Genomic DNA, 25,395 nt, shown 5'->3' on the forward strand with positions numbered 1-25,395 from the left:
GTGTGGCCCCTGGTCAGCCTGCTGCCCTCTTTCCCATCCCAGCCACGAGGTGACCAGCTTGCTCTACCACAAGCTCCCCACCGTGATGCGTAACAGGGCCAACTGGACATGCGCTGCAGCCTCAGAAACCATGTGGCCACATAAACCTCCTGTGTTTACAAGCTGATTGTCTTGGGGATTGTTACAGTAGCAGAAAGCTAAGGGCAGAAAGAATTGTCTAATTTTAGAAAATGATCATGAGTCTGTGGACCAGGAGTCACGTGCTGACCAAGGCTCAGGCTGGTCCCAGACCTGACACCTCGATCCGGTCCTAATTTCCCTGTGGTGGCCTATGAGGAAGATCAGGACCATTTTACAGATGAGGAAACGGAGGCTCAGAGAAGGAGGGGATTTGCCCAAAGCACAGGCCGACGGACTGGAGGGACCAGGACCCCCCTCCAGGCTGACCTCTGTGCTGCGAGGGGCTCCGTGTTGGGGGCCATAGTTTCCTACAAAGAACAGAAAATGGGGGTGGGTGGGGGAGGGGAGCCGCAGACGGAAGCCAACGTGGCCCTGGGGGGTGGGTGCGGGTCTGCTGGCCATCCCGTGCCTCTCTCCTTTTCAGTTACTATCCTGTCGCGATTGGTCTCCGGGTGGTCACTCTCCTCTTTGTCCTTCCTCCTGGTGACGGGGACCCTCTCCTTCTACAGGAGTCACCTCTCCTTCCCTTGGTGGACGTCCAGGGCGCCGCCATCGGTGGCTCCCGTTCAGTGCTGGGGGGCCTCACCTCGGGGTGTCCCTCTCCTTCCTGTCAAATGGGGCAGGGGCCACCTTCTGGCAGGGGCTGGGCGCCTGGTTTCTCCGTGGTTTCCCTGTCACCCTGCGGTGGGGGTCTCCTCACCACCCTCCGGTCTCCACGGATCACCTCAATGACAAAAAGGAAAAGAAGGAAAGACCCTGCTCACCAACGGCCCCTTGCTCCACTCCCCGGCTCCCAGGAAGCCCCGGGACCTGCTGCGGGGCAGAGCGTCTCCACGTGGCCCAGCGCCTGCGGAGGGAGCCGCGTCTGCAGTGAGGACAGAACCGGAGACACACCCAGAAATGAAGGCGGAAGCGGAGCCCAGCAGGGACCTGGCCCCCGGCTGCACCCCCGCCCTGCACACAGCAGCTCCGCACGCCCCGGGAGGGTGCAGGGCCAGGCTGGGGCCACTCTGGGCTGGGGTGCAGTTAGGCAGCCTCTGGGGAAGCACCTGGCCACACCACAGCTTGCTGGTCTCCCCCCCAGCCCCTCCACCATCTAAACCGAGTCCATCCAATGTCATGGTCACATGCACTGTACCTTGTAGTGTCCCCCTTTCCTGGGCACTTGCTTCTCCAGCCGGGTCCCCCTCCCCTGCCTCTCTGGCTCTAGGCACACCCACCAGCACACTTTTTGGCACATGCTGTTCTTTATGCTTGAAATGCTTTTCCTGCCTGGGCACAGAACATCACTGCCTCCAGGAAGCCGGCCCTGATTGCTCCTCTCCCTCCAGAGACCCTGTTTCCTCCCTTCATGCCACTGAGCTTCCTCTGAAACGTGCTTGGCTCTTCTGCCGGCCACTGATTCTCCACCTGGACTGCTGTGGGGGGCACCCCAACCCAGGAAGCTTTGCTGGGCCCTGCCCCAGGCTCATTAAATCAGCACCTCTGAGGGAGGAGGCAGCCAATGGGCAGCGCGGCTGAGACCCTGGAGGTGGGCCAAGTGCCACACAGTGTGCCTTCACAGTCCCCCAGGGAGGCTCCACACAGCGTAGAAGCCACGCTCCCCCTCACGGCCCAGCACCTTGCGGGGCACCTCAGAGGCCCTAAGTGCAGGGATTTGCAATACCAACCCCAACTTGGCCCACTCAGTTATGGGACAATCTGCATCTGACGACGATCCAGAGTTCCCAGTGGCTGGAAGCAATGGTGGACGGCTTGGGGCACTGTCCATGTTCCAGATAAGGGAGCAGAGAGCCAGGCAGGGTCCAGAAGAACCGGAGCACCCTTCCCAGCTGGGACTGGGGGTCCCCACCCATCTGTCCCTCCATCCACGGCTCACAGTAAAGATCTGGGGAGAAAACAGAAGAGAAACGTGCAGGCCCTCTGTCTCTCTCTTTAGAAAAAAAATAAATAAGAGGACCAAGAGCTGCCTGTCACCCCAGGGGCTTGGGAGGCTGAGGCAGGAGGATCGCGAGTTCAAAGCCAGCCTCAGCCACAGCGAGGCCCTGAGCAGCTCAGGGAGACCCTGTCTCTCAATAAAATGCAAAATCGGGCTGGGGATGGGGCTCCGTGGGTTCGGTCCCCAGTAATCCCCCCCCCAAAAGCCCCCGCATCTGTAAAGCGGAGAGTGTGGGAGAATGAAGGACACAGAGGTGCCTGGCTCCGGGCGGCTGGGGGCCGTCTGCATCCCTGTCGCAGCGGCCACATAAACATTCGGCACACAACACTTGCAGACACTTTTTAATAGAATCGCTTAAAACAATTAATTACCAGAGTTTTCATTCAAGCCGCATCGCAGAAGAGACGCCGGCAATAAAAGGCGTTTATCCGCGGTCCCGAGGCCTGTTTGTTATTAAGATGTAAATTAAATCATCGCAGATGTGCCATTGCTTCATCTCGGCCCGGGAGGACGGGGCCAAGCGAGGCCTAACGGGTTGATCTCATTACGCGCACAGTCATTAGGGACCCACGGTCTTACTGGGTGTCATTTTTCTCCGGTGACTCTCATCCCCCTTCTTCAACAAATTACCAGGGTGACTGGCTCCTGTCCCTCTCTGCCTGTTCCCGGGGCTCCCGGGCGCCTGGTCAGGGCCTCCGGGTGGTTCTCGGGGACACTGTCTCCTTCAGGAGGTGGAAGAGGCTCAGGCCCTGGTCCAGGGGTGAAGTGGGGAGCATCATGTGGAAATTTCTAGAAAACACTCCCCTGCGCCATTAGGGACGGCTTCGGGAGGGGAGCTGACGTCCAAAATCAAAAAGTTTGATTTTGGGGGGGAAAGGAGCCTTCATGTCACAGGAAGCCCAGTCCCCAGCCCCACCCTGATCCTCCCGGTTGCTCAGAGCAGAGGTCACCACTGGAGGCCGGCAGCCTCCGCCCACCGCAGCCTCCGCCCACCGCAGCCTCCGCCCACCTGCGTGCTCATCTCTGCAGGGTGTCTGGGCTCTGAGCCCCTGGACGGCAGGCCCTGTCTGCCTGGTCATCGTGGGAGGCTCAGGGTCTGTCCCAGGGCCTGGTCCCGCACAGAGGGTCAAGGCAGGATGCGGTTCTCTCTGCCTCTCCCAGGGGACCGGCCCCGGCCTCCACCCCCCTCGGTAACAAGACCCACACTGAGCAGGCCCCTGGCGTCCAGCGGAACCGCGTTTGTGAGTGAACCCCCCCCCACCGTCCCGCAGACCCGAGATGGTCTCTAGAGACTCGGGTCACCTCCGCAGTCTCAAAGCTGTGCAGGTGGTTCACTGGTGGTTCAGGGAACAAGGGAGAGAAAAGAAGAGGCCTGGGCGTCCAGTACAGGCGGAGCCGCGGCAGGCCTGACCGCCGGCACCCAGAGGGGAGGCCAGCCCAAGAGGGCCCCCACAGAGAGGGGGGAGGCTGAGGCCTGTGAGCGGGCGGGAGGCCAGGCAGGTGGGCAGGGTGTGCCCACAGGACACTGATTGGTTTCGCTATTTGGAACTTTCTGGTATATTGGGGGGGGGGGGGGAGTTACAGGGACTGAACTCAGGGGCCCTCGACCCCTGAGCCCCACCCCAACCCTATTCTGTATTTTATTTAGAGTCAGGGTCTCCCTGAGCTGCTTAGGGCCTCGCTGTGGCTGAGGCCGGCTTGGAACTTGAGATCCTCCTGCCTCAGCCTCCCCAGCCCCTGGGGTGACAGGTGGGCGCCACACCTGGAGTTTTTTTTTCTTATATTTTACACTTTTGCTCTGGGGTTAGCCGACTCTGCAGGTGTGGAGCCTGGGGTCCACATGGCCGCTTGTTCCTGAATGTTAGCGCTTACAACTGAAGTCCGCCAGGGTGCTTCACACACAGGCCCAACTGAACCTCCACCAAGAACCCGGGAGAGAGACGGTGTTGTCACCAACTGTCCCCACCCCAGTGACAGCATGGGCGTGTTGCAGAGGACTGAAGGAAGTTGTGCAAGGACGCAGGATGGCGAGCGGGATCAGGTGGGAACCCAGCCTGGCCTGGCTCCAGATCCCTGGGGCCCTCCCTCCCTCTTCCCCGCACGGCAAAGCACTAGCCTGTTAGATGTGCATTTATTTAGTGCCGGGCCCAGAAACGTGCTTAGCGCCTCCATGGAAGGCCCCGGCATTGCCATGAGCACCCTGGGGTCACTCTCCAAGGACCCAGCTCTGCAGACGTGGAGCCACCGCTGAAGGCTGGTGGGCTGGGAGTCAGAACCAGCCAGTTGCAGGGCCCAGCGCAAAACGACAACCTCGTCCCCAAATGGCAAGACCCTCACAACCCCAACCACACGCTTTGGTCTGGGAGGAGGCAGGGGTCACATGCCTGGGGAGCTGGCCTGGTCACCTAGGCTGCCCAGACAGTCACTGCACAGGTGCTCGAGGGCAGGGTCGTCCTGGCTGGTGCCCCTCTCCTCCTAAGTTGTCCCCCCACTCTGCACCCTGCCCCCAGCCTTTCTGCCGTCCCTCCATCTCTGTCCCCAAATGTGACAAAATCAGCCCATCCTGGGCTCACTTTGCCATTATTTTCGGATGTTTGTCTAACAGCCAAACGCAACCGAAGAGTCCCTATTCCCATGGCGGAGAAGAAACAGAGATGCTGAGTCATTTGCTGAAGGTCACACAGCCAGGGGGATCCAGTCCTGTTCTCCTTGCCACCCTGTGGGTCACATGGGTCACTCTGGCTTCCTTTGGAAAAGCCATCTTTTGCAGAAGCGCCTCTGGCAACGTCGTAGCCGCCCAGGCGATGGCTCTGAGCTGGCACCAGGGGTCCAGGCCTCCCCCTCAATGGCCAGGGGACCTGGGTCACCAGAGACTGTCCCGGATGGGGTGTCGAGGCCTGCGGAAGGGAAGGGGCCCTGCGGGGCTGCAGAAGGCAGGCCATCCCTCAGAGGCCCAGCCCAGAGGCGCCTCACTCAGCTGCAAGCAGGCGCAGCAGTCCCCTGGTCCCCCGCGGTGACTGATCATCTGGGCTTCCTGCCCGTGGAGGCCGCTCACTTTCATCAAGATTGGAAGGAAAGGGTCGGCTCTTAGCCCTGCTGAGCGCGGCAGAAATTGCCTTTTTATGAGAGTCCTTGTGGCTCCGGGACTATTCCACGGACTCTCAGAGGGGAGACCCCGCGTCCACCTTCAGCCACCCTCGGGAGGCGCGGAGTGGGGAGAGCGGGCAGGAGCTGGACTGTAGGTCCACTCTGCACCTGGCCCTTGGGCTGCCACCAGGCGGTTATCAGGATGGGGTGGCTTTAAGTTGCCTTTGGCACTGGGGGAAGAGCTGGCTGCTTGTGAAGGTCCCCAGGCCTGGCGAGCTAACAGACCAGTTTCCCACCCTCTGCACAGGGGCTGTGTGTCCTTGGGCAACTGTCCCGACCTCTCTGAGCCTGGTTCCCCAGGGTGACATGGTCTGCTGATCCCCGCCCTGCAGGGGTGCTGGGAGGATTAAATGAGAGGCCAGTTAGGGAGCCCCAGTGTGGTCCCCGGGCCACAGCTGGCTTTCAACAGGACCATTTGCCACCAACCCGCCCTGTTTCCCATCTTCCAACAAGAAGTCAATCCCAGGGGACTGAGGTGTCTTTCCCAGCCCTCTGCCAGGAGGAGTGGGCCTTGGGGGGCCACCCGGCCAGAGGCCTTCAGCAGCGCCCAGGGCAATTGCTGGGAGCAGCACCCGACCCCGTGAGTTTTTTCCTTTTGCTTTAAAATGAATGAACAAATGTTGTCCATCATGAATCCGGTGGAGACACCCTGGGACAAAGGGCACACACGTGTGGACACGTCATGCTCACCTGCCGTGTGCACACCCTCGTACGCGCACCCACCGTGTCCGTGGGTTTTCTGTGAGGTGTTTCGTGTAGAGCAGCCCCCGGTACCTCTGGGGGTTCCAGGACCCGTTGGGCACCCAGATCCGAGGAGCCTCACGTCCCTGGCACACAATGGCACGATACCTGCAGAGAACCCAGGGACATCCGCCCGGTCACAGTCACCTCTGGGTGACTGACGATGCCTAAGACCACGTCAGTGCTGTGGACATGGCCGTCACCCTGCAGTGTTGGGGGACGACCAGAAACAGTCCGACCCTGGTCGCGGCAGAGGCCAGACTGAAGGGTCACGGTCAGCCACAGACACCGAGGGCCGAGGGTGCGTTAATGGTGTCTTGAGATCCTAAATCTGTGAGTCGATATTCACTCGTAGGTGCAAATGGGCATCTTTGTCACTATTTTTAACCGTGCTTCCACGTTCTGCCCCCAAGTCACAAAACCAGGACCTGCAGCTTCTCAGGGCAGACAGTGAGACCAAGCCATCGGGCAAAGAGTTGCAAGAAATGAAGGTGAAGCCTCATGTGTCCCACAATGATGTGATTTTTAACCCAGGGCCCTCGACCACGGAGCCCTGTCCCCAGCCCTGTTCTGTGTTTTATTTAGAGACAGGGTCTCACGGAGCTGCTCAGGGCCTCCCGTGGCTGAGGCTGGCTTTGAACTCACGATCCTCCTGCCTCAGCCTCCTGAGCTGCTGGGGTGACCGGCGTGGGCCACGGCGCCCATGGATACTGAGAATTTTGCTCCTTTGAGGGGAGCACATGAGAGTTCAGGCTGTGGTCGCTAAATAAAGTCTCATTTGAAGCATTTCTCTCAGAATCCAGAGTCAGGCCGACAACTGGGAAGTGTTCTGGAAGGTGTTTTTCCACGTACTTCATTCATTATTCTATTTTGCTCAAGCTTCTAGAAAGTTCCAAGAAAGATCTGACTTCCGGTGCCTGGACATCCTTCTTGCTGTTCGTGGGATCATTTTCCTCTTCTGCTCCCCTGACAGGACTCTTCTCCTTGTCGGGAAGGAGACTGAAATCACTTTTCCCCCAAAGACACGGGATCAGTGTCACCTGGCAACCAGAGGACCAGGGCTCAGACTCTCCCCGGCTTTTCAGCATCAGGTCGGTTCATGTGCCGTCACTCTGCTCCCGACGTACACCAGGCACTAACGTCAGGTGACGCAGTGGGGACTCCGAGCCACCGTGGCCTTGTCCCGTCGTCCTGAGGCTCCTCAGACCCCACGGACAGCACCGCTACGGCGACATCCTGCGGCGTGGCTCAGAACAGAAGAGCTCCGCCAAGCCCACGGTCCTGGGGGACCGAGAGGAAGTGGCCTCGTGGCTGTGGGTCTCAGTGACCACCTGGTGCTGGATGGCGACGGCAGGGACAGTGTCCGAGAGACCACGACCTCGTGACCCAGGCAGGGACAGTGACCCCCAGGGACTCCAGGCCATCCCACTAGGCCTCACCTCAGAAGGGTCCTATCACCTCCTGAAGAGCCGCCCTGGGGACTGACCTTGAACACCTGGACCACGGGGGGACACTGCCCCAGACCCCAGCAGCCGCCCTCAACTCCGAGGACGAGGTGGGGCTGGGCAGAGGAGCCTGAGCAGCAGGGCCCTGGCCCACCCGAGGCACTCCCGGGCTCACAGAGCCAAAGACTCCTCTTTCCTGCTGACCACACTCCGCTTTAGCTCCTCTCTGTGGCTGCCAGGGAGCTCGGGAAGCACGTTCACCACATTTCCGGCCAACGGATCTGAGAGCCAGGGAGGATGGGTTCCCTGGGGCCTGGGCTTCTCCTCTGGGGTCACTGGGCACGGGAAAGCTCGGCCGTCCCCCCGAGTGCCTTGGGGGGGGACCCCCGCACCTTCCTTCCCTCTTTCCCTTTCTCTCTCCCTCCTCCCTCCTTTTCTGATTTGTTTTATTGGTACTGGGAATTGAATCCTGGGGTGCTCTGCCACAGGAGCCCCAGCTCCAGCCCTTTCTGTTCTTATTTAGAGACAGGGTCTTGCTGAGTGGCCTCGAGCCTCGCTAAGTTGCTGAGGCTGGCCTCCAACTCCTGATCCTCCTGCCTCAGCCTCCCAAGGCACTGGGCCTGCAGGTGTGCACACTGCGCCCCCCTCCTTTCATTTTCTTGGTCTTCTCTTCCCTCTCCCATCACCTCTCTCCAAACTCACATTCCCCTCCCCTCCCTCCTGCTCGGATCCTTCCTTATCTTCAAGCTCCACCCCAACCCGCCATTGTGCTCACCTGTCCCCTGGTTCTCTCTTCCATCTCCCTTCTCCTCTGTCCTCCCTCCCTCCAGGTTCCTCCTCTTTGCTTTGCCTGCTTCTCCTACCTCCTCAGTGCTCCATCTCCCTCCCTCTCTCTCTCTCTCCCTCTCTCTCCCTCCCCCTCCCCCTCTCCCCCTCCCTCCCCAGGCAGGGGGAGGCTGGCCCTGGGCTCAACTCTGCGGGAGGCCTGGGTGTCACAGGCCCCTTGAGGTCCCTGTTGACCAGCCGCAGGGGACCCGCTCCTCCCCCAGGGCCTGCCAGGGTTTCTGAACCTGATGGGGGACTGGAGCAGCGGCTGCCCCTCTGGCCCCTGAGGTCCTCGGTTGGGCCACACTCGTCCTGTTGGATTTCCTGGAGGCCAGGATTCTGTGGAGGCCGAAGGTCACAGGTTGTGGTGATTTCCAGACCGTGGGCCTGGTGGGAAGGGGGAAGGCACTGCCCTGGGGTGTGCCCCGGCTGGAGAGGGTCAGCTGCTGGCCTGGCCCTCTGGCTCCCATGCAGGGCTGGCGACACCCCTGCCTCAGGTCCCCTGAACCTCCGTCCCCAGTTGTGGGGGCCGGTGGGGACGTGAACCGTCAGGCCTGGGTCTGCCGTCCGGGCTCAGTGTTCTGTCTGCACTCCCCCACTCAGGCCTTGGTTTACTCAACCAGTGTTTGTTGAGCACCTACTACACACAGGCACTGGGAGGTCGGGAGTGAGACCATCAGGAGCCTGACAAACAAGGGTGGCTGGGGGACCAGATGGCCACCAGTGGGCACAGAGGGTCTCAGCAAGGAGACCTGGACACACCTGCCCACGGGAATCCATCATCCAGGTGTGCGTCCAGTGCAAATGTGCTCAGAAGTTGACCAGATAGCAGGAGTGTCTCCAATGGCCTCCACTGCCCTTCTGCAGTAGAGTGGACACACAATTTGCGGTCCATTACCATGATGGGACGGCTGACCCTCATGGACGGGACGCAGAGTGAATGAGCCAAGGCACAAATAAGAATGTTCTGGCTGAGTGCCGTGGCCTGTCGCCCAGTGGCTCAGGAGGCTGAGGCCGGAGGATCGCAAGTTGGAGGCCAGCCTCAGCAACTCAACGAGGCCCTAAGTGACTCAGTGAGAGCCTGTCTCTAAATAAAATATAAAAATATAGAATAGGGCCCAAATGTGGCCTGGTGGAGAGGCAGCCCTGGGTAAGAATCTTCTGGAGGCTTCCATTCCATCAAAACCAAGAAGAGGCTAAACTAAGGTGTGGGGCCCACAGCTAGGACAGCCATCATCTTTGGGGACACTGAGCGGCGTGGGTTGCAAAGAGGGGCTTACAGGGTGCTGACAGTACAGCCGTCCCCCGTGGTTCCCCGTCCCCAGATTCAACCAGCCTCAGATTGAAAGTAGCTGGGGAAAATCATGGCGCCTCTCCCGACTCGTGCGGTCTCTCGTTCTGGCCGCTGTTCCCTAAACAGTGCCGTGTGACACCATTTCCACAGCCTTCCTGCTGCAGTAGGCGTTGCCCGTCACTTAGAGATGGCGGGAGTCCACGGGGCGTGCCGGCAGGTTCTGTGCACGTGTCACACCGTGTTACACGAGGGCTGGGCCTCGGGGTCCTGGTCCAGGGTCACTGTCTTCTATGTCTTCGTCCGGGGGTGGGCTACAAGGTGGGGTCGAGTGTGGCGGTCCCTTGAGCTGTCCGTGTGACAGCTTGTCCCTCTGGGCCATGGCTGACGAGGCGATTCTCATGATGAAGTCTTAACGTTCGTGTCCGACTCCAGAACCAGCCCATCCTGGAGGCCTCAGGGCGTCGTGGGCTGAGCTGCCGTGGGCCCCCTGTTCCACACAGAGCTCTAGACACAGGGGGCAGTGCGTGACCGCCACAGCCACCCAGAGGCTCCCCGGGACCAGAGGAGAGACCCCGGCACTTACAGGAAAGGCAGGGCTCACAGCCGGCGGACGAGGGGGTCTTGGCCCTGGGATCTGGGGCCTGGGGGTCCACGCCACAGAGCACCCCAGGTCTCCGAGGTGGAGCTGTGGAGCTCACAGCAACTAAACCCGCTCACTCCCCTCCCAGCCCGGGGCAGCCCCTGGGAGCCTGGCCGCGTGGGATTTAGGCAGCGGCTGCCGGGGGACAGTAAGGGAAAAGACTCAGAAACCCGTCTTGCCCTCTGCAGGGATGTGGGATGAAAACGTCCCTGTCCTCTGTCACCGCAGAACCACAGATGAGACGCGAACGGAATAACGTACCCAGAACAACTGCAGTGGCCTGAGGTCGTCATGGACACTTCACCAGAGAGGGTAGGCAGGTGCAGCTATCGCTGTATTGAGTGGCCCATTGATAGCCCAGCAGGCACTGTTTCCCAAGAAGGGAGACTGAGAGGCCGTTAATGAGCCAAGAACTGGATCTGACTGGTTAGGAAACAGAGCTGCGGGGCCGATGCTTTCTACAGCATTGAAAGTAAAAGCCAAACCCTCAGGTTGGTGTGTAAGTTCTGCATGGTGTGATCCTTGCTACCTCTCCTGCCTCAACCTCATTCCCTCTCATTGTCCACAGCGGAGCACCCACATCCACCCCCGGACATATGCAGGCTTTAACCACAGCAGCCGCCTTCTGACTTCTTGCATACAAGTCTGGGCTGCCCCAGGGCCTTTGCACACACCACCACATTTTCTTGCAAAGCCCCTTTCTCTCAGACACCACGCGTACATCACTCCCAGGGTTGGACACTTGCCATGTGCCAGAGAAAGCTTCCTGGATGACCTTACCGTGGTTTTTTCTTTGTTGCCAGAAAAGCACCACTGGTGACTATTTTGTTTGCTTCTTGTTTCTTCTTTTCTCCCCATAGAGAGTCAGCTCTGTGAGGACCGGGACCTGGGTGTTGCTCATGGGTTTGTTCTCATGGTCTGGAAGAGGACTGACCCAGAGTCATTAACAGAGTGTCTAACTGTGTGGCATTCCCAGGACTGTCCTGGTTTTAGCATTGAAAGTCCTATATCCTGAGAAAGTCTTCAGTCTCAGGAGCTGGCACAATTGACCGGATAACCGAGTGCTTAGAAGGCACATTTTTATTTTATCTTTGGGCACCACGGATTGAACTCAGGGGCCCTCAACCACTGAGCCCCACCCCAGCCCTATTCTGTGTTTTATTTAGAGACAGGGTCTCCCTGAGCTGCTCAGGGCCTCGCCATGGCTGAGGTTGGCTTTGAACTCTCGGTCCTCCTGCCTCAGCCTCCCCAGCCCCTGGGATGACAGGCACGTGCCGTTGTACTGGCAAGACTGTGTGTGTTTTAAAATAAAAGTACCTCCATTAAATTTCAATGATCTGGCTGTGAGAAACCAACCGCTGTCATTTAAGTAGAACTTGTGTTTGACTCATTCCTCTTGGTGTAGGTGATATCACCTCAATTAGTCCTCAGGGTCACCTGCACACTATGTGCATCCTCCACACACCCTGCTCGTCTTCAGGCCCAGCAGCAGGGCCCTCACCCTGTGGAGGCGCCTGGTTCCTGGTGGCCTTGTCCCTGGCCACCCTGGCCAGGTGAGAAGCTGGAGGAGGCAGCCTGGCCCAGCTCTCTCCTGGGGAACACCTGTGTCAGCCAAGACATCACAACAAGAGGGGGACAAAGGGCCGGGAAATTGCTTTATTAACTGAGCTAAAAGGCCCAGTGGGTGACAGCCCTGCTACCTATCAGGCAATTAGCCGCCTGCAAACCTGCTTTATCCACGGCCCAGAGGAGAGCCGCCCTCCTTTGTCACAGGTAAGTGGCCCATTTTCCAATCAGCGGCTCTAATTGCCTGTTCACCGAGCACACACCTGCAGGGCACAGACGCAGTGGAGACCTGGAGGCCTGCTCAGTGAGAATCCAGTACGGTCCTGGCCTGGGTGTGCCAAGGAACTGTAGGCAGGACAGAGGGACAGCCCCCAAGTCCCCTGAAACACCCAGATCAGCAGGTTGGCAGCAGGAGGGCACCTGCGATCCCGCGCCTCCCCAAATCCAGGACGCGCCACACAGAAGGCAGCTGCCCTCCGTGAGCCAAGAGAAAGGCCAGGGGACACTCGGCCGGCCACAGCTCCCTCTTGGCCCTGCAGCCTCCAGAGGCGTGAGAGACTGCGTTTCCCTCGTGAAGTAACTCGGCCTGCGACACTTTGTTACAGATGCCCAGGTGGCCCCAGTGAGGCCCAGGTGGCCCCAGTGAGGCCCAGGTGGCCCCGGTGAGGCCCCAGGTGGCCCCGGTGAGGCCCCAGGTGGCCCCAGTGAGGCCCAGGTGGCCCCTGGTGAGGCCCCAGGTGGCCCCAGTGAGGCCCAGGTGGCCGTGGTGAGGCCCCAGGTGGCCCCAGTGAGGCCCAGATGGCCCCAGTGAGGCCCCAGGTGCTGTGGTCGATGAGGCCTAGAGGAGGAGACTGGGGTCCAGGGAGCCCTCATGACTGCTCCCTGGTCACTTGGAGCTCAGCCCACACTTGTGAGCCCAGCTCTCTGAGCCCCGGGAGCCTTCCCATCAGGCTCCTCTCAGGGAAGTCTGAGAGGAGCAGGCCGGAGCTAAGGGCCTGACTGGAGGATCAGGTTTGCCGTGTCCCTCCGTCCTCAGCACCAGAGACCTTCACCTGTGCTGCCCACGTGGTGCTCTTCCCAGACCTTAGAGTGGCGACCCGTGAGCACTGACTGAGATACCCATATACACAGCAGAACAAATAGAAAGAGACAGGGAGGAGGGGGGAGAGAGGGGAGGGAGGGGGAGAGAGAGGGAGGGAGAGAGAGGGAGGGAGGACTAACCTGCGGCTCGCACCTTCTCAGGTGGAGTTGGGGACCTTCTGGAGGGGCCTCTGCGGGAGCCTGGGGTCTGCAGGGGGACCCCGGGAACAGCTTTCTGGGTGATGAGACTGACTCTTAGATGGAACGTTCTGGCGCTGCCTGCGGTTCGGCCCCCCACGGTGTGTCTGTTCCCAGGCTGTGACACGCAGACACCAGGCCCACGAGCTGGGGGCGTTATGAATCAGTCAATGAGGCCGTGGAAGGAAGGTGAGAAGCTGGCGGGGCCTGATCTGGTGGGGGAAGGCCGCCTGGTGCGTGTGTGGGGGGCGGGGACAGGGACCTCAGGAAGGCGGAAGAGAGCGGGGCTGAGGGAGGAAGGGACAGAGGCTGGGCCAGTGTGCTGTGTGGGTTCTGGAGGCTTCTGGAAGGACGCGGCTGGGAGATCTGCTCCTAGAGGAGGGGCCGCCTGGGGACCGGGGAAGAGGGGCCGCCCGGCTGGGAGCCCGGCTGACCTGGAGCCGGGGCGGAGGAGGACGGACGCGGGCTGCCCTGAGCCTCACTGGGCTCATCTGCAGAAGGGGATGGTGGAATCCCTGGTCTCGATGCCCCCCACCTTTCTAGGACACCAGACCAACAAGGTGGTGAGCGTGGAAATCCATGATTTTTGCAGCAGAGGGGACTGTAGAGGACAATGTGCACGCCGGGCAGGCACTCTGTCACTGGTCCACACCCCTGTCCCCAATATGGCACTCTTTCGTAAACTCTGCCCCGCCAGAGAGGGCACATGGAAGTGGTAGAGGCCACGACAGGCTGAGTAATGGCGGTGACAGACACATCAAGGACAGCGATACTTTTTTCAAGTGTGAAATATCAACACACAGACCGAGTGTCGAAGAGCAGCTCTACTTCATTTGTTGATTCCATTGCGCGGTTCCAGATGGGCACGGGGAAGGGGATCCTTCTGAGCTTTGCTCTCAGAGATGGATCTTCAGATTCCCAGCGCCCCAGATTGTGACCAGCCCGTGCTAACTGGGAGGGACTGCAGGAGGAAGGGAGGAAGAAGAGCGGATTCTGAGACCTTTCCATTATGAACTTGGGCATTTTATTTATGTTCGTAATAAGTATCAAGCAGAAGAACGCTGTCAATCTGTCGACGACAGTTGGTCCTTAAATAAGAGAAGCTAATAACTAGAACACACATCAGTCGAAAGCAAGTGTTTGTACTGGTGATTAGCATGCATTGGATTTTTATTAGATGTTTCTGAGATTAAGTATTGGTGTAATTAGCACATAAATCACCTGCACATGGGTGTTTCTGAAGTGTCTTGTGTAATGACACATAAATCATTTGTGTTTGGGGATTTCTGAGGTGTTAGGTATGTCATTAGTCCATAAATCATCTCTGCACCCGTGTTCTTAAAGTGTGGTGTAATTAGCACATGGATCCTTTGCAAATGTATGTTTCGAATTACATGCCCTGTAGTTAGCATGAAAATCATGAGTGCACACAATTTTCTGGAGAGCTTAGTGGGCAATGAGGACATATTTAACTCATAAATATATACTCTCTCGGTATATAAATTTGTCTCTAAAATGCCTTTGTAATTAGCACATGTACCAATTGTATATGGATATGTTTAAGTTGCTTAATTTGTAGTAGTGCACAGGTCATTTTGTGAATGAACTTCTGCAGCGATTTGTCATTTGCATGAAGATCACTTATATGGGTGCTTGTAGAGGGCTTGATTCATAATTAACAGAAAAGCAATTTGTAGTTCGGTTCTTGGTAACTGCTTGAAGAAAGTTCTTCCCCTTTCAGAGACTCTCTTTGATCCTGTGTACGTTCCTAAGCCAGACTAACTGCACTTGTAGAAAGGATTGATGAGGGGGCTGGATTTATTTTCCTTTTCACTCATTGAAAGTTCAGGACGCCCATCTCTATATTACGATGCTTCCTGAGCAGTTGCAGTTGGTTTGCACCAGATCCAAAGCTTAGTGCTTTTCCAGAGAGGTCAGACCTCAAAGCCTCTCTCTCTGAAATACAGGTGTCACATGTGTCCCAGGAAACCATCGTGCCCTGTCTTGGACCAGGGGTGTCAGGCAGTACTAATTAATGAATATGTGTGAACTCTGGCCCAACAAGAAGCCTGACTGTTCCAGAAGATAACCGTGAAGGACAGAGGAAAGGGAGTTAAATATCCGAGCACTTAGTGAATGCCAGGCACCACTCTAGTTGTCTTAAGGAAGAAATATCAATTAATTATAATAACCACCATGAAGAGGCCGGCATTATTGTTTCAGTTATAATAATCAAAGATACAATAGGAAGAAGCATCCCAGAGTTTTAAAAACGTTACATAATGTGTCTGGGAAAATATCACCTCATTATAGGCCAAATAATGAAAAGACTCCAACTAGATGAGTTTTGAGTTTGAAGCCCCAAGGTCAATGAAAAATCTTCTAAGGATCTAGACGGAAAAATGAAACATGAAAATGATCTTTTTAATCTTCAAAAGACTTCAGGTTTCTTCTCTGCAATAATAAATGACCCCCAAATGGAATATTAAAAGAATAAAAGCCATGGCTTAAGAATTTTATACCCAGCTGAACTATCACAAAGTACTCCGGCTGTCACGAGGATGTGCTGGTCAGCTTTCTATGACTGTAACAGATATCTGAGATGATAAACATTTTAAAAGGAAAGGTAAGTGTTCACTCACAGTTTGGGAGGTTTCAGTCCATGACCAACGGATCGTCCCCATTGTTCTGAGCCTGGAGGACATATCGCCATGTGAGTGTGGAGCAGAGAAAAACTGTTCCCCCCCACCCATGGTCAGGTACACAGAGGGGGAGGGGGAGGGGAGGGAGGGAGACCTGGGTCCCATCATCTCCTGTGAAGGCATGTCCCCAGTGGCCTAAAAGTCCCCCTAGGCTCCATCCCTCAGGGCTTCTCCGCCTCCCAATGTGCCAAGCTGAGGATCAAGCCTGTCACACAGGGGCCTTTGGGGATCATTCTAGATAAAACTAGAGCAATGACTAAGGGCTGGTCAGAAAGAACTTGCCCAGAGCCTGTCTCCCGGCTTGAACCCAGCCGGAGATCACCTCTGAGCACCACAGTGAACAGTGGGCTTGCAATTGGTCCCGGGAAAGGAAGGAGACGGGGGCTAATGAGGGTGTTCTAAACGGCCAACATGCTCCCTGAGCAGGAGCACGCGGCTATCAGTGCACAGTTCAGCCGCATTTCCAGACTGAGGCCACACTCAATGCAAATTCACCTGCTGGGCAGGTCGAGGCACGCACGCCCGTCAGCCCAGCAGCTCTGGAGGCTGAGGCAGGAGGATCTCGAGTTCAAAGCCAGCCTCAGCCATAACAAGGCCCTAAGCAACTCAGTGGGACCCTGTTTCTAAATAAAACACAAAATAGGGCTGGGGGCAGGGGTCAGAGGTCAGGGGCCCTGAGCTCCACTCACAGTCCTCCTTCTTTCTTGGCATCTGCTTTCCCAGCTAACAGGAAGGAGGGAATGTATGAAACACTCACTTAGGGCTCCTCCAGATTTAAGAAACTCTCCTTTGTCTTAAGAAAGACCTGGAGGTGACAATGACTCAGCCTGGCTCAGTCACCAGGGCTGGGATTTCCCAATCTCGACTTGTTCAAAAATCAGCTGGAAAGATCTGTATCAAAGTGCTATAGTCTCCTTAAGTTATTTTTTAGAGTCCACCCACTTGATTTTTTAAAACATACTGATTTCAAAAGTTGATTCACGTAACCCCTGAATGAGAATGAGGGACCCTCACTTGCAGCCACACATCGAAACTGCAGCCACAAACCAGGAGGACATCCACGTCCAATCCTGCCATTCACTAAATGCACAGGATCGGGGTTAGTTCTGTTTTATTGGCTCCTCCCCCTCCTCCTCCTCCTCCTCTTCCTCCCCCTTCTCCTCCTCTTCCTCCTCCTCCTCCTCCTCCTCCTCTTCCTCCTCTTCCTCCTCCTCCTCCTCCTCCCCCTCCTCTTCCTCCTCCCCCTCCTCCTCCTCCTCTTCCTCCTCCTCCTCTTCCTCCTCCTCCTCTTCCTCCTCCTCTTCCTCCTCCTCCTCCTTCTTTTAAATAGAGTAGAGAAATTCTGAAATGGGATGTGCCTCATAACCAATGGTCTTCTGCAACTCTTTGGAAGAAGATTCCTTTTCCTTCTGAGAGGTTTGCAAAAATAACGGCACATCTTACCATCACGACACCTGAGAGCAGGTGACATACAGTAGTACTATGATAGGTGACATGGAGCTGGCCAGGTCCCCCTTCTTGCTGAAAGTTCTGTGTGTCGTTTCCTGGTATTAAGAGAAGCTGGGGTGCTGGTCGGTGTGGGAAGGCTCTGGAAACAGCAGCGTCTCCCTGGCTGTTCCAAGAGATGGCTGGGTGTTTGTGGAAGGTCTGCTTCATTTCTCGGGTCAGGGCTGTGCCCAGCCACAGCTGTCTGTGCCCTGGACATGGCTCTGGCACAGCTGGTGGGTAGCAGTGGTGTATGGAATTCTCCAGTGTGCTCCCTCTGACAGCAGGCCTTCAAGATCACAGCACAAGGTCCCCCAGCCATTGCCCAGCCGATTGCCAGCCAAATTTGTCCAAATACTAGAGATTGTCCCCAAGCCCACCAGACGGGGATGTATTTGTGTTACAAAATCACACACAATTGGGGTGCAATGATTTCTCTAAGGGGGTCGGCACCAAAGCCCAGGCACACAGAGGTTTTCTGGGATGGCACAGGACGTCGGCGGAGACTGCTACCTGTCAGAAGCCCTCCGTGATCCCCAGACCACTGCTGCTGGGTCACAGCGATGACAAGGGACCACGACCCATCTGTCCCGGCACTGCCAACCACGGTGGGGGCATTTACACTGGGACAGGTCGTGGGGACATTGTGCAGAAGGAAAAGAATGAAGCCACAGGTCAACTTCAGAGAGCGTTGCAAGGGCCACTGTCCCCACCCAGGAAGCTGAAAAATCCTAGTACGATTGACTTTGTGACTCGCTGTTTTTTTTTTCTTTCTTTCTTTTTATGAAGAATACAATTCATCTGGTCAGTGGTAGATACCAGGCGACAACTGAATGCTTATCCTGCTCTCTTCTGCCTGGGATTCCCAAATGATCCAATGCTGACTTTACCTCTCAGTGAAAGAAAAAATGCATAAATATGGTGCATCATCTATACTACACAGAGAAATGGTGGAAAGGAAAATGTCAATAAACAAAGTTAACTAAGGTGATTTCTTTGTCGGTTGGATTCTGATTATTTCCTTTTCCAGTTTTTCCTTCTTTCTTAAATGGTCAACCATGAGTAATGACTGCAAAATGAGAGAAAGGCAAGTATCACAATATTTACATACCCGCTGATCTTCAGGATGTTATAGAAAACTCCACAGAGAGCTTTCCGGGTGATTTTTACGTTTCTCTTACTTTTACGTGTCTTTCAATATTTTCTTCTAAAATAACCATGGGTTCATTTTGTAATAGCAATAGTAAAGTTAGCTGGGTGAGGTGACGCACACCTGTCATCCCAGAGGCTCTGGAGGCTGAGGCAGGAGGATGGTGAGTTCAAGGCCAGCCTTAGCCACAGCAAGGCCCTAAGCAGCTCAGGGAGACCCTGTCTCTAAATAAGACACAGAACAGGGCTGGGGACGGGGCTCAGTGGTCAAGGGCCCCTGAGTTCAAAAAACAAAATAAAACACCCCCCCCCCAAATAAAACAGCTGGTCTCAGGCACTCCCCAGTATGTGAGTGGATATTAGTTGACTCTAGTATCCACAGGCTCCTCACCTGTGGGTTCCACCAACATGGATCCAAAGTCTTCTAAAAAATATTCCATCTGAACTGAGCATGAGCAGATACTCCCAGTTGTCACTGTTCCATCAACACCAGGGTGTGACCGCTCGTTTCGTAGGACGTGCACTGCGTTGGTGCACAGGTCTTGTGCAAATCGGGATCTACTTCACCTAAAGCACTTGAGCATTTATGAGGTTCAGTGGCAGTGAGGGCCGGGGCCAGTTCCTGAAGGTGCCGAAGGATGACTGTTCATGTATGTGGGTCTGTATACACACTCACACACACACTCACACACTCACACGCTTATATACTTGATTTAAAGACAATATCCTATATTTATTAACAGTTGGAATTGAGGTTTTGTTTCTTTTTTTAAATTCATTTTAGGTGCCAGATATTGAACTCAGGGGTCGACCCCTGAGCCCCGTCCCCAGCCCTGTTCTGTGTCTTTTTTAGAGACAGGGTCTCCCTGAGCTGCTTAGGGCCTCGCTGTGGCTGAAGCTGGCCTTGAACTCACCATCCTCCTGCCTCAGCCACCCGAGCCGCTGGGATGACAGGCAGGCGACACTGCGTGTGGCTGGGATTGAGTTTTATGACTTATGACCAAAACACCCTGGGAACCCAATGGGACTTCACATGATTGCAAACTCACGTGCATCTGCAGGTCTCTCTCAACCCGCTTCATACAAGTCATTTTTAATGGTTTTCCTTCCAAACTGGTTATCCAGGTAAACAGTCCCTGCCGGGTATCTCCAGGGAGGTCAGGAGTGACCCTGGAAGAAGAGACTTCAGACCCCGGGCGCTCCCTGTGCAGGGGCTGGGGGACTGAGACTGCTTCCTGCATCGGCCTCGGGTGAACCTACAAACCTCCCTGCTGGTCCTCCTGGGCATCCCTGACCTCGCTCCCTCCCCAGCACTCTGCTGTGCCCTCGAGGCTGATTGGCACAAATAAAACCTGACACTTGAAAACCCAGGTGAGGTGGACATTCACATACACCTTTTAAAGCCAAGTCCCACCCCCCTGCCACGCCCAGACACTGATGTCATTGGCCTCCGTAGCTTGTTGGAGAAGGAGAAGGAGTCCTTTCCCGGGCTGGCCCCTGGCTGTGCCGTCTGGGTAGGTTCCCTGCCTTCCTGAGCCTCTCCAAAGTGTTGGGATGATTGACAGGTGTTTCCTTCCTGCCCTGGACGTCTCGTTGTCTGAGAAATGACAGGACCCCAGATAGGCTGAGTACGCAGGACAGGCACCTTTCCCCACCCCCCGCCTCGGGAAAGGCACCCAGGGGCCACAGTACCCAAGAGGCCTGCGTGCAGGTCTCTGTTCTGTAACCCCGGTGACCTGCTCCGTGAGCTGACTATGGCATTACCACCCCAGTGTCAAAGAAAACCATCCAAGGAAAGGGCGGACTGGAGGACCTGGCACCGAGACATCCCCAGGTAGCACCCACAGCCCTCTCCATACCGTGTTGTTCCTCAGAACCGGATCCTAAGGGGGCTTTGGCCTCCTGCTAAGAGGGGGTGACCAAGTTGGATCTGCTCTCCCAACAGATCCCGAAAGAACATCTGTAACGGTGACTCTGAAGGTCTGGGTGGTCAGGCATCAGAGATCAGTGACCACAGAGACGGACGTGAGGAGAGTGGGAGCCTAGTGCTCAGAGAACCCCCCACCCCCGGGAAGGGCAGCTCCGGCAGATCTGAAGCCTGTGTCCAGGGAGCCAAGAGAGCTGCCACAGCGGGCGGAGAACCAGAGCGGGGAGGCCCGGGCGGAGAAGGGTCCCAGACCTGCAGAAGCTCCCTCCTCGGCACCCGGAGGAGGACTGTCCGTCCCTGCTTGGGAGGAGATGTGTGGAGGCCGGGGGGGGGGGGGGGGGAACCTGCAGGAATCAGACCCAGCAGCGTCCAGGAGTCAGTGGGGGCTCTTAAGAGGGTCTTCCCTGGTGGTGGGGAGTAACTGGTCCCAGAGCAAATGCTCCTCTGGTCTCACTGGACAAAGTTTAAAAGCAAAACCTGAGTGGGTCAAACTGCTGTGTCCCATGAACAAGGGCACTTAGGGACAAAGGTCGAGACCGTTTACAGACACACAGAAGGAACCAGAGATTGAAGGATGGGACAAAAGAAAAAAGAAGGGAAAATTCTAGCACTTGAAAGGACAGAATGCAAGTAGCTTGCATGCAGTCAGAATAGTAACAAGCCCACAGAGAAGCAGGAAAGCAGAACCCACAGTGAAGGGGAGGATCAGAATGGAGTCCCAGGTGGGAAGGATGTAGAGGTCTCATAACTCATCTCATGTGCTCACGGACCTGGACGGTGCATTGAGCATGGTGAATGGGAACAGGAAAAAAAAATCTTTAAAAAAATACAGAAATGGAAATGACAATGTCTGAAATAAAGAATGTCATGAATGGCACTAACAGAAGATTCCATGGGGCAGGAGAATTTTTTTTTTTCCTGTGAAGACACAGAACAGGAACTGACCAAATCAAATGCACAGGAAAAAGGCAAAAGGATCAAACAGGCATTAGTGAGCTGTGGGAGAACGGAGTCCGCTTAAGACGTGTGGCCCTGGAGACTATGAATGAAGAAAAGGGGCCGAGGAAATGTTTGAAGAAGCTGAGATTGAAAATTTCCCCAGCTGCTAGAAATGCAGATTTAGGAAGCTCCACAAACTCCAAGCACAAGAGACAAACAAATGGGCAAAACTCTCCCCAAGACTCATAACAGTCAAACACTCAAAGCAAAGATGAAGGACCTAAAATCACCATCCTACAGGGACACAGCCACATCAATGCTTATAGCAGCTCAATTCACAATAACTAAACTGTGGAACCAACCTAGGTGCCCTTCAACAGAGGAATGAATAAAGAAAATGTGGTACACACACACACACACACACACACACACACACACACAGGGGAATATTAATCAGTCATAAAAAAGAATGAGATCATGGCATTTGCTGGTAAATGGATGGAACTGGAGACTATCTTGCTAAGTGAAATAAGCCAATCCTCCAAAACCTAAGGCTGAGTGTTCTCTGGGATGGGCAGATGCTACTACACAATTCACCGGATTAGACAAGGGGAAGGGAGGGAAGGGAGGGAGCATGGGAATAGGAAAGACAACGGAATGAGGCAGATGTCACCTTCCTATGTTTACATATGAACACAGACCAGTGGTCTCCACACCATGGACCACCACAGAACGGGAAGTCATGCTCCGTGTATGTTCCATATGTAAAAAACAACTTGCTGTCATGGGTATCTAAAAAGAACAAATAGAAAATCTGACCAAGATATGAAAGAAGGAGAACGTCTTGGTAAGTCTCCAGAGGAAAACAGCCATCACACCCAGACGGGAGGACAGGCGGCCGCAGACTCCTCACCAGGCCACAGCCAGCGCCGGGGAAGCTGCCCCTTTAGTGTATGAAAAGGGGGAAAAGTCTAGAATTCTAGATCTATGGAAGAGATTCTCCACCATCAAGGTGAAATATGAGCTTTAAAAGAGTTTAGGTGGAAAGTGAAAAACCGCTGCACAGGAGCGTTAAAGAAGGCCCCTTGGGTCAAAGGAGAGTGAGAGGGGATCCAGGTGCGTGAGGGAATGCAGAGCCGTGGGAATGTTGATACAGATTCGGGGTTTAAGCAAAATCAATAACAATGGCTTTAGGACCTGCACAGAAGTCAAATACTGTGACCAAAGAACAAATGCTCGCTGGGAAGAGAGAGGAGTCTGCCGTGGACAGGCTCTTCCGTGAGCCGTGGAAGGCTGCGGAATGTTCTGTGGGCAGGTTGGAGCAGGTCAGGGAGGCAGGTTCCGGATCCTAGAGCGACCGCCCTAACAACCCGACAGAGAGGGCCAGGTAAGAAGCCAAGAAATGGAATAACACAGAATCCTAAGGACACTTCATCAACCCCAAATCACACTAAAGGAGAGGAAGAACACAATAAAAAACAAGAGTCAAATGTCAAATCAACAGCGAGCTGCCAGGAGGACAGGTTTAAGCCCAACCGTACCCATGACGACATTTCCAGTGGACCACTTCAATACCCAGCTAGAAGAGGGGTTCCTAGGTGGGATGAACCCGTGGATGCTGACCACAGAATTCAAACATAAAGACCCGAGGGCGAGAGGGTCAGGAGTAAAGGACGGTAGATATGCCCTAGGACTAACTGAGGACATCTGTGTGGGTGTACTGACCGCAGACAAAGGAAAGTCAGAAAAAAAATCATGGGTAGATGGAACGCTCTGTAATGACCAGGGTCAGGCCACATTCATGGGCCTCACAACAGGGATTCCAAACCCAGGGACCAAACCAGATTCGACGGCAAAAAGAAATGGTCAAGTCCTCACCGATAGCTAGCGATATGAGCCTTCCTTCTTTCGATGATTGATGGGACATGTGGACAGAAGACGAATAGGACTAGAGGATTGGAGCAGGCCTGTGGGTCCCCTTTCATCCTGTGGGAGTTTGGTTTCGACGCACACCTGGTAAATCCTTCCCTCACATTAAGAAACCACACACAGAAACAAAGCACACAGGACAGAGCCACCCCTTCAGATGAGCTTCCTCAGTTGTCCTGTAGACACTCCACAGACCGACGGAAGAACAAGTTTTTCTAGTGCAAACAGAAAAGACCATATTTGCAAAGATAGACAATATTCTGGGCTGTAAGACATACATCTAATAGGACTCAGACCATTCCAAAGCTCTTTAGGATGACGATGGAACTGGATTAGATATCCGTTCCCATACCTGCAAAATCTGCCTGTATCTCGGAAACTAAGTGACTGTCCCTTAGCTACCATCTATGGGTCAAGGGGCAATCAAAAGGAAAGCTGAAAATTCTTTTGAATTGAATCAAAATTCAAAGGCAACACATCAACAGTTGTGGAAAGCGGCTAAAGAAATATTTAGAGAGAAATGCACAGCCTTAAATGCTTACATGACAACAGAAGGAAAGTCTCAAATCAATGAACCAGAGACTATAAAACAGAGAAGAACCAAAGGTCACTTGTTGGACAAATGAATAAAAATTTACAAAGCTCTAACAGACTAATCTGGTGTGTGTGTGTGTGTGTGTGTGTGTGTGTGTGTGTGTGTGTGTGTGTGTATGGGGCGAGGGAGACCTCACATCAGGAACAAGAGAGCCTATCACCACCCACACACTGCAGACCTTAGAAACAATAGGGAAGATTGTGAACAAATTCATACAAAAAAAATTAAACAACTTATATGAAATGGACCCAGTTCTTGGAAGGTAAAAACTATCAAACGACATTTAAGAAGAACACAATGACCCAGAGAGATCTATAAATCTATTAAAGACACTGAATTGTAGTTAGAAATATTCCTACTCCCAAACCCCATGCCTACGGGGCTTTGCTGGTGAATTCTCCCGACAAGTCAAGGAAGAAGGAGCACCACATCTACCCAAGCTTCTGATGTTAAATTTAGAAAAACGCTGATTGTAGATTAAGATGTTATAAACCAAAGTCCTCATGAGCTCTTAACAAAATTCTAGCAGATCGAATCCAGCAATATATAGAGTACATGCATCATCCCCACATGGGTTTACTCCAGGAATGGAAGTCTGCTTTGACATTTTTGAAAATCAGCGCGATTAATCACATTAACTAAAAATGAAGCACCATATAATCATCTCAGCAGTCGCAGAATAAGAATTCAATAAAGTCCAACATCCATTCTTGTTGGAAAAAAAGAAAACAAACTCCAGCAAACTAGGAACAGGAGAAAACTTTCTCACCTTGATGAAGGTCATCTATGGAAACCCACAGTTAACGTGGTACTGAATGCGGAATTCCGAGTGCTTTCCCTGTAATATTAGGCACAAGGTGAGGATGGTGGATAGGAACACTTCTGTTCAGTATTGTTCTGGAAGTTCTGGACGGTGCAATAGAGCAAGGGAGAGAAAGAAATACCAAGGCCATTCAGGTCCATCGGCAAACAATATGATGGTCACTGTAGAAAGCTCCGTGATACATACACTAGAGCCACGGAACTAGTAAGTGATTTTAGCAAAGTTGAAGAAAACAAGGTCAACATATGAAATTAATTGCATTTCTATATACTAGAAATAAATGATTGTAAATAGAAATAAAACCTCCATAGCTTACCACAGCCTGTGAAAATACAAAATAAGGCTACATCTGAGAAAAGGTGGGCAAGGTCTATATGTTGAAAACCATAGGATATTGTGGGGAAAAATCAAAGACGATTCAATAAGTGAGAGATATACCACATTCATGGATCAATGGATTTCATATCGTCAGGATGCCAATTTTCCCATGAATTAATCTATCACTTCTATATGATTCTGATCAAAATTCCAGCAGTATATTTTTGTGTAGAGATTGGTAAAATGATTCTAAAACCCACATGGAAAAGTAAAGAATCTAGAATATCCAAATGCTTTGAAAAATACTAACAAATTTGCAAGAATACTTATACAATCTGATTTCAAAAGGTAAGACAGCATGGTATTGGCCAGAGGATAGAAGAATATTCCAACGGAGCAGATAGAGTTCAGAATAGACCCTTGCATGCATAATCAATTGTTTTTAATAAAGGTACGTACACAATTTATAGTTG

The sequence above is a fragment of the Ictidomys tridecemlineatus genome, unplaced genomic scaffold (genome assembly GCF_052094955.1).
Source record: "Ictidomys tridecemlineatus isolate mIctTri1 unplaced genomic scaffold, mIctTri1.hap1 Scaffold_213, whole genome shotgun sequence".
In the NCBI taxonomy this organism is placed as follows: domain Eukaryota; kingdom Metazoa; phylum Chordata; class Mammalia; order Rodentia; family Sciuridae; genus Ictidomys; species Ictidomys tridecemlineatus.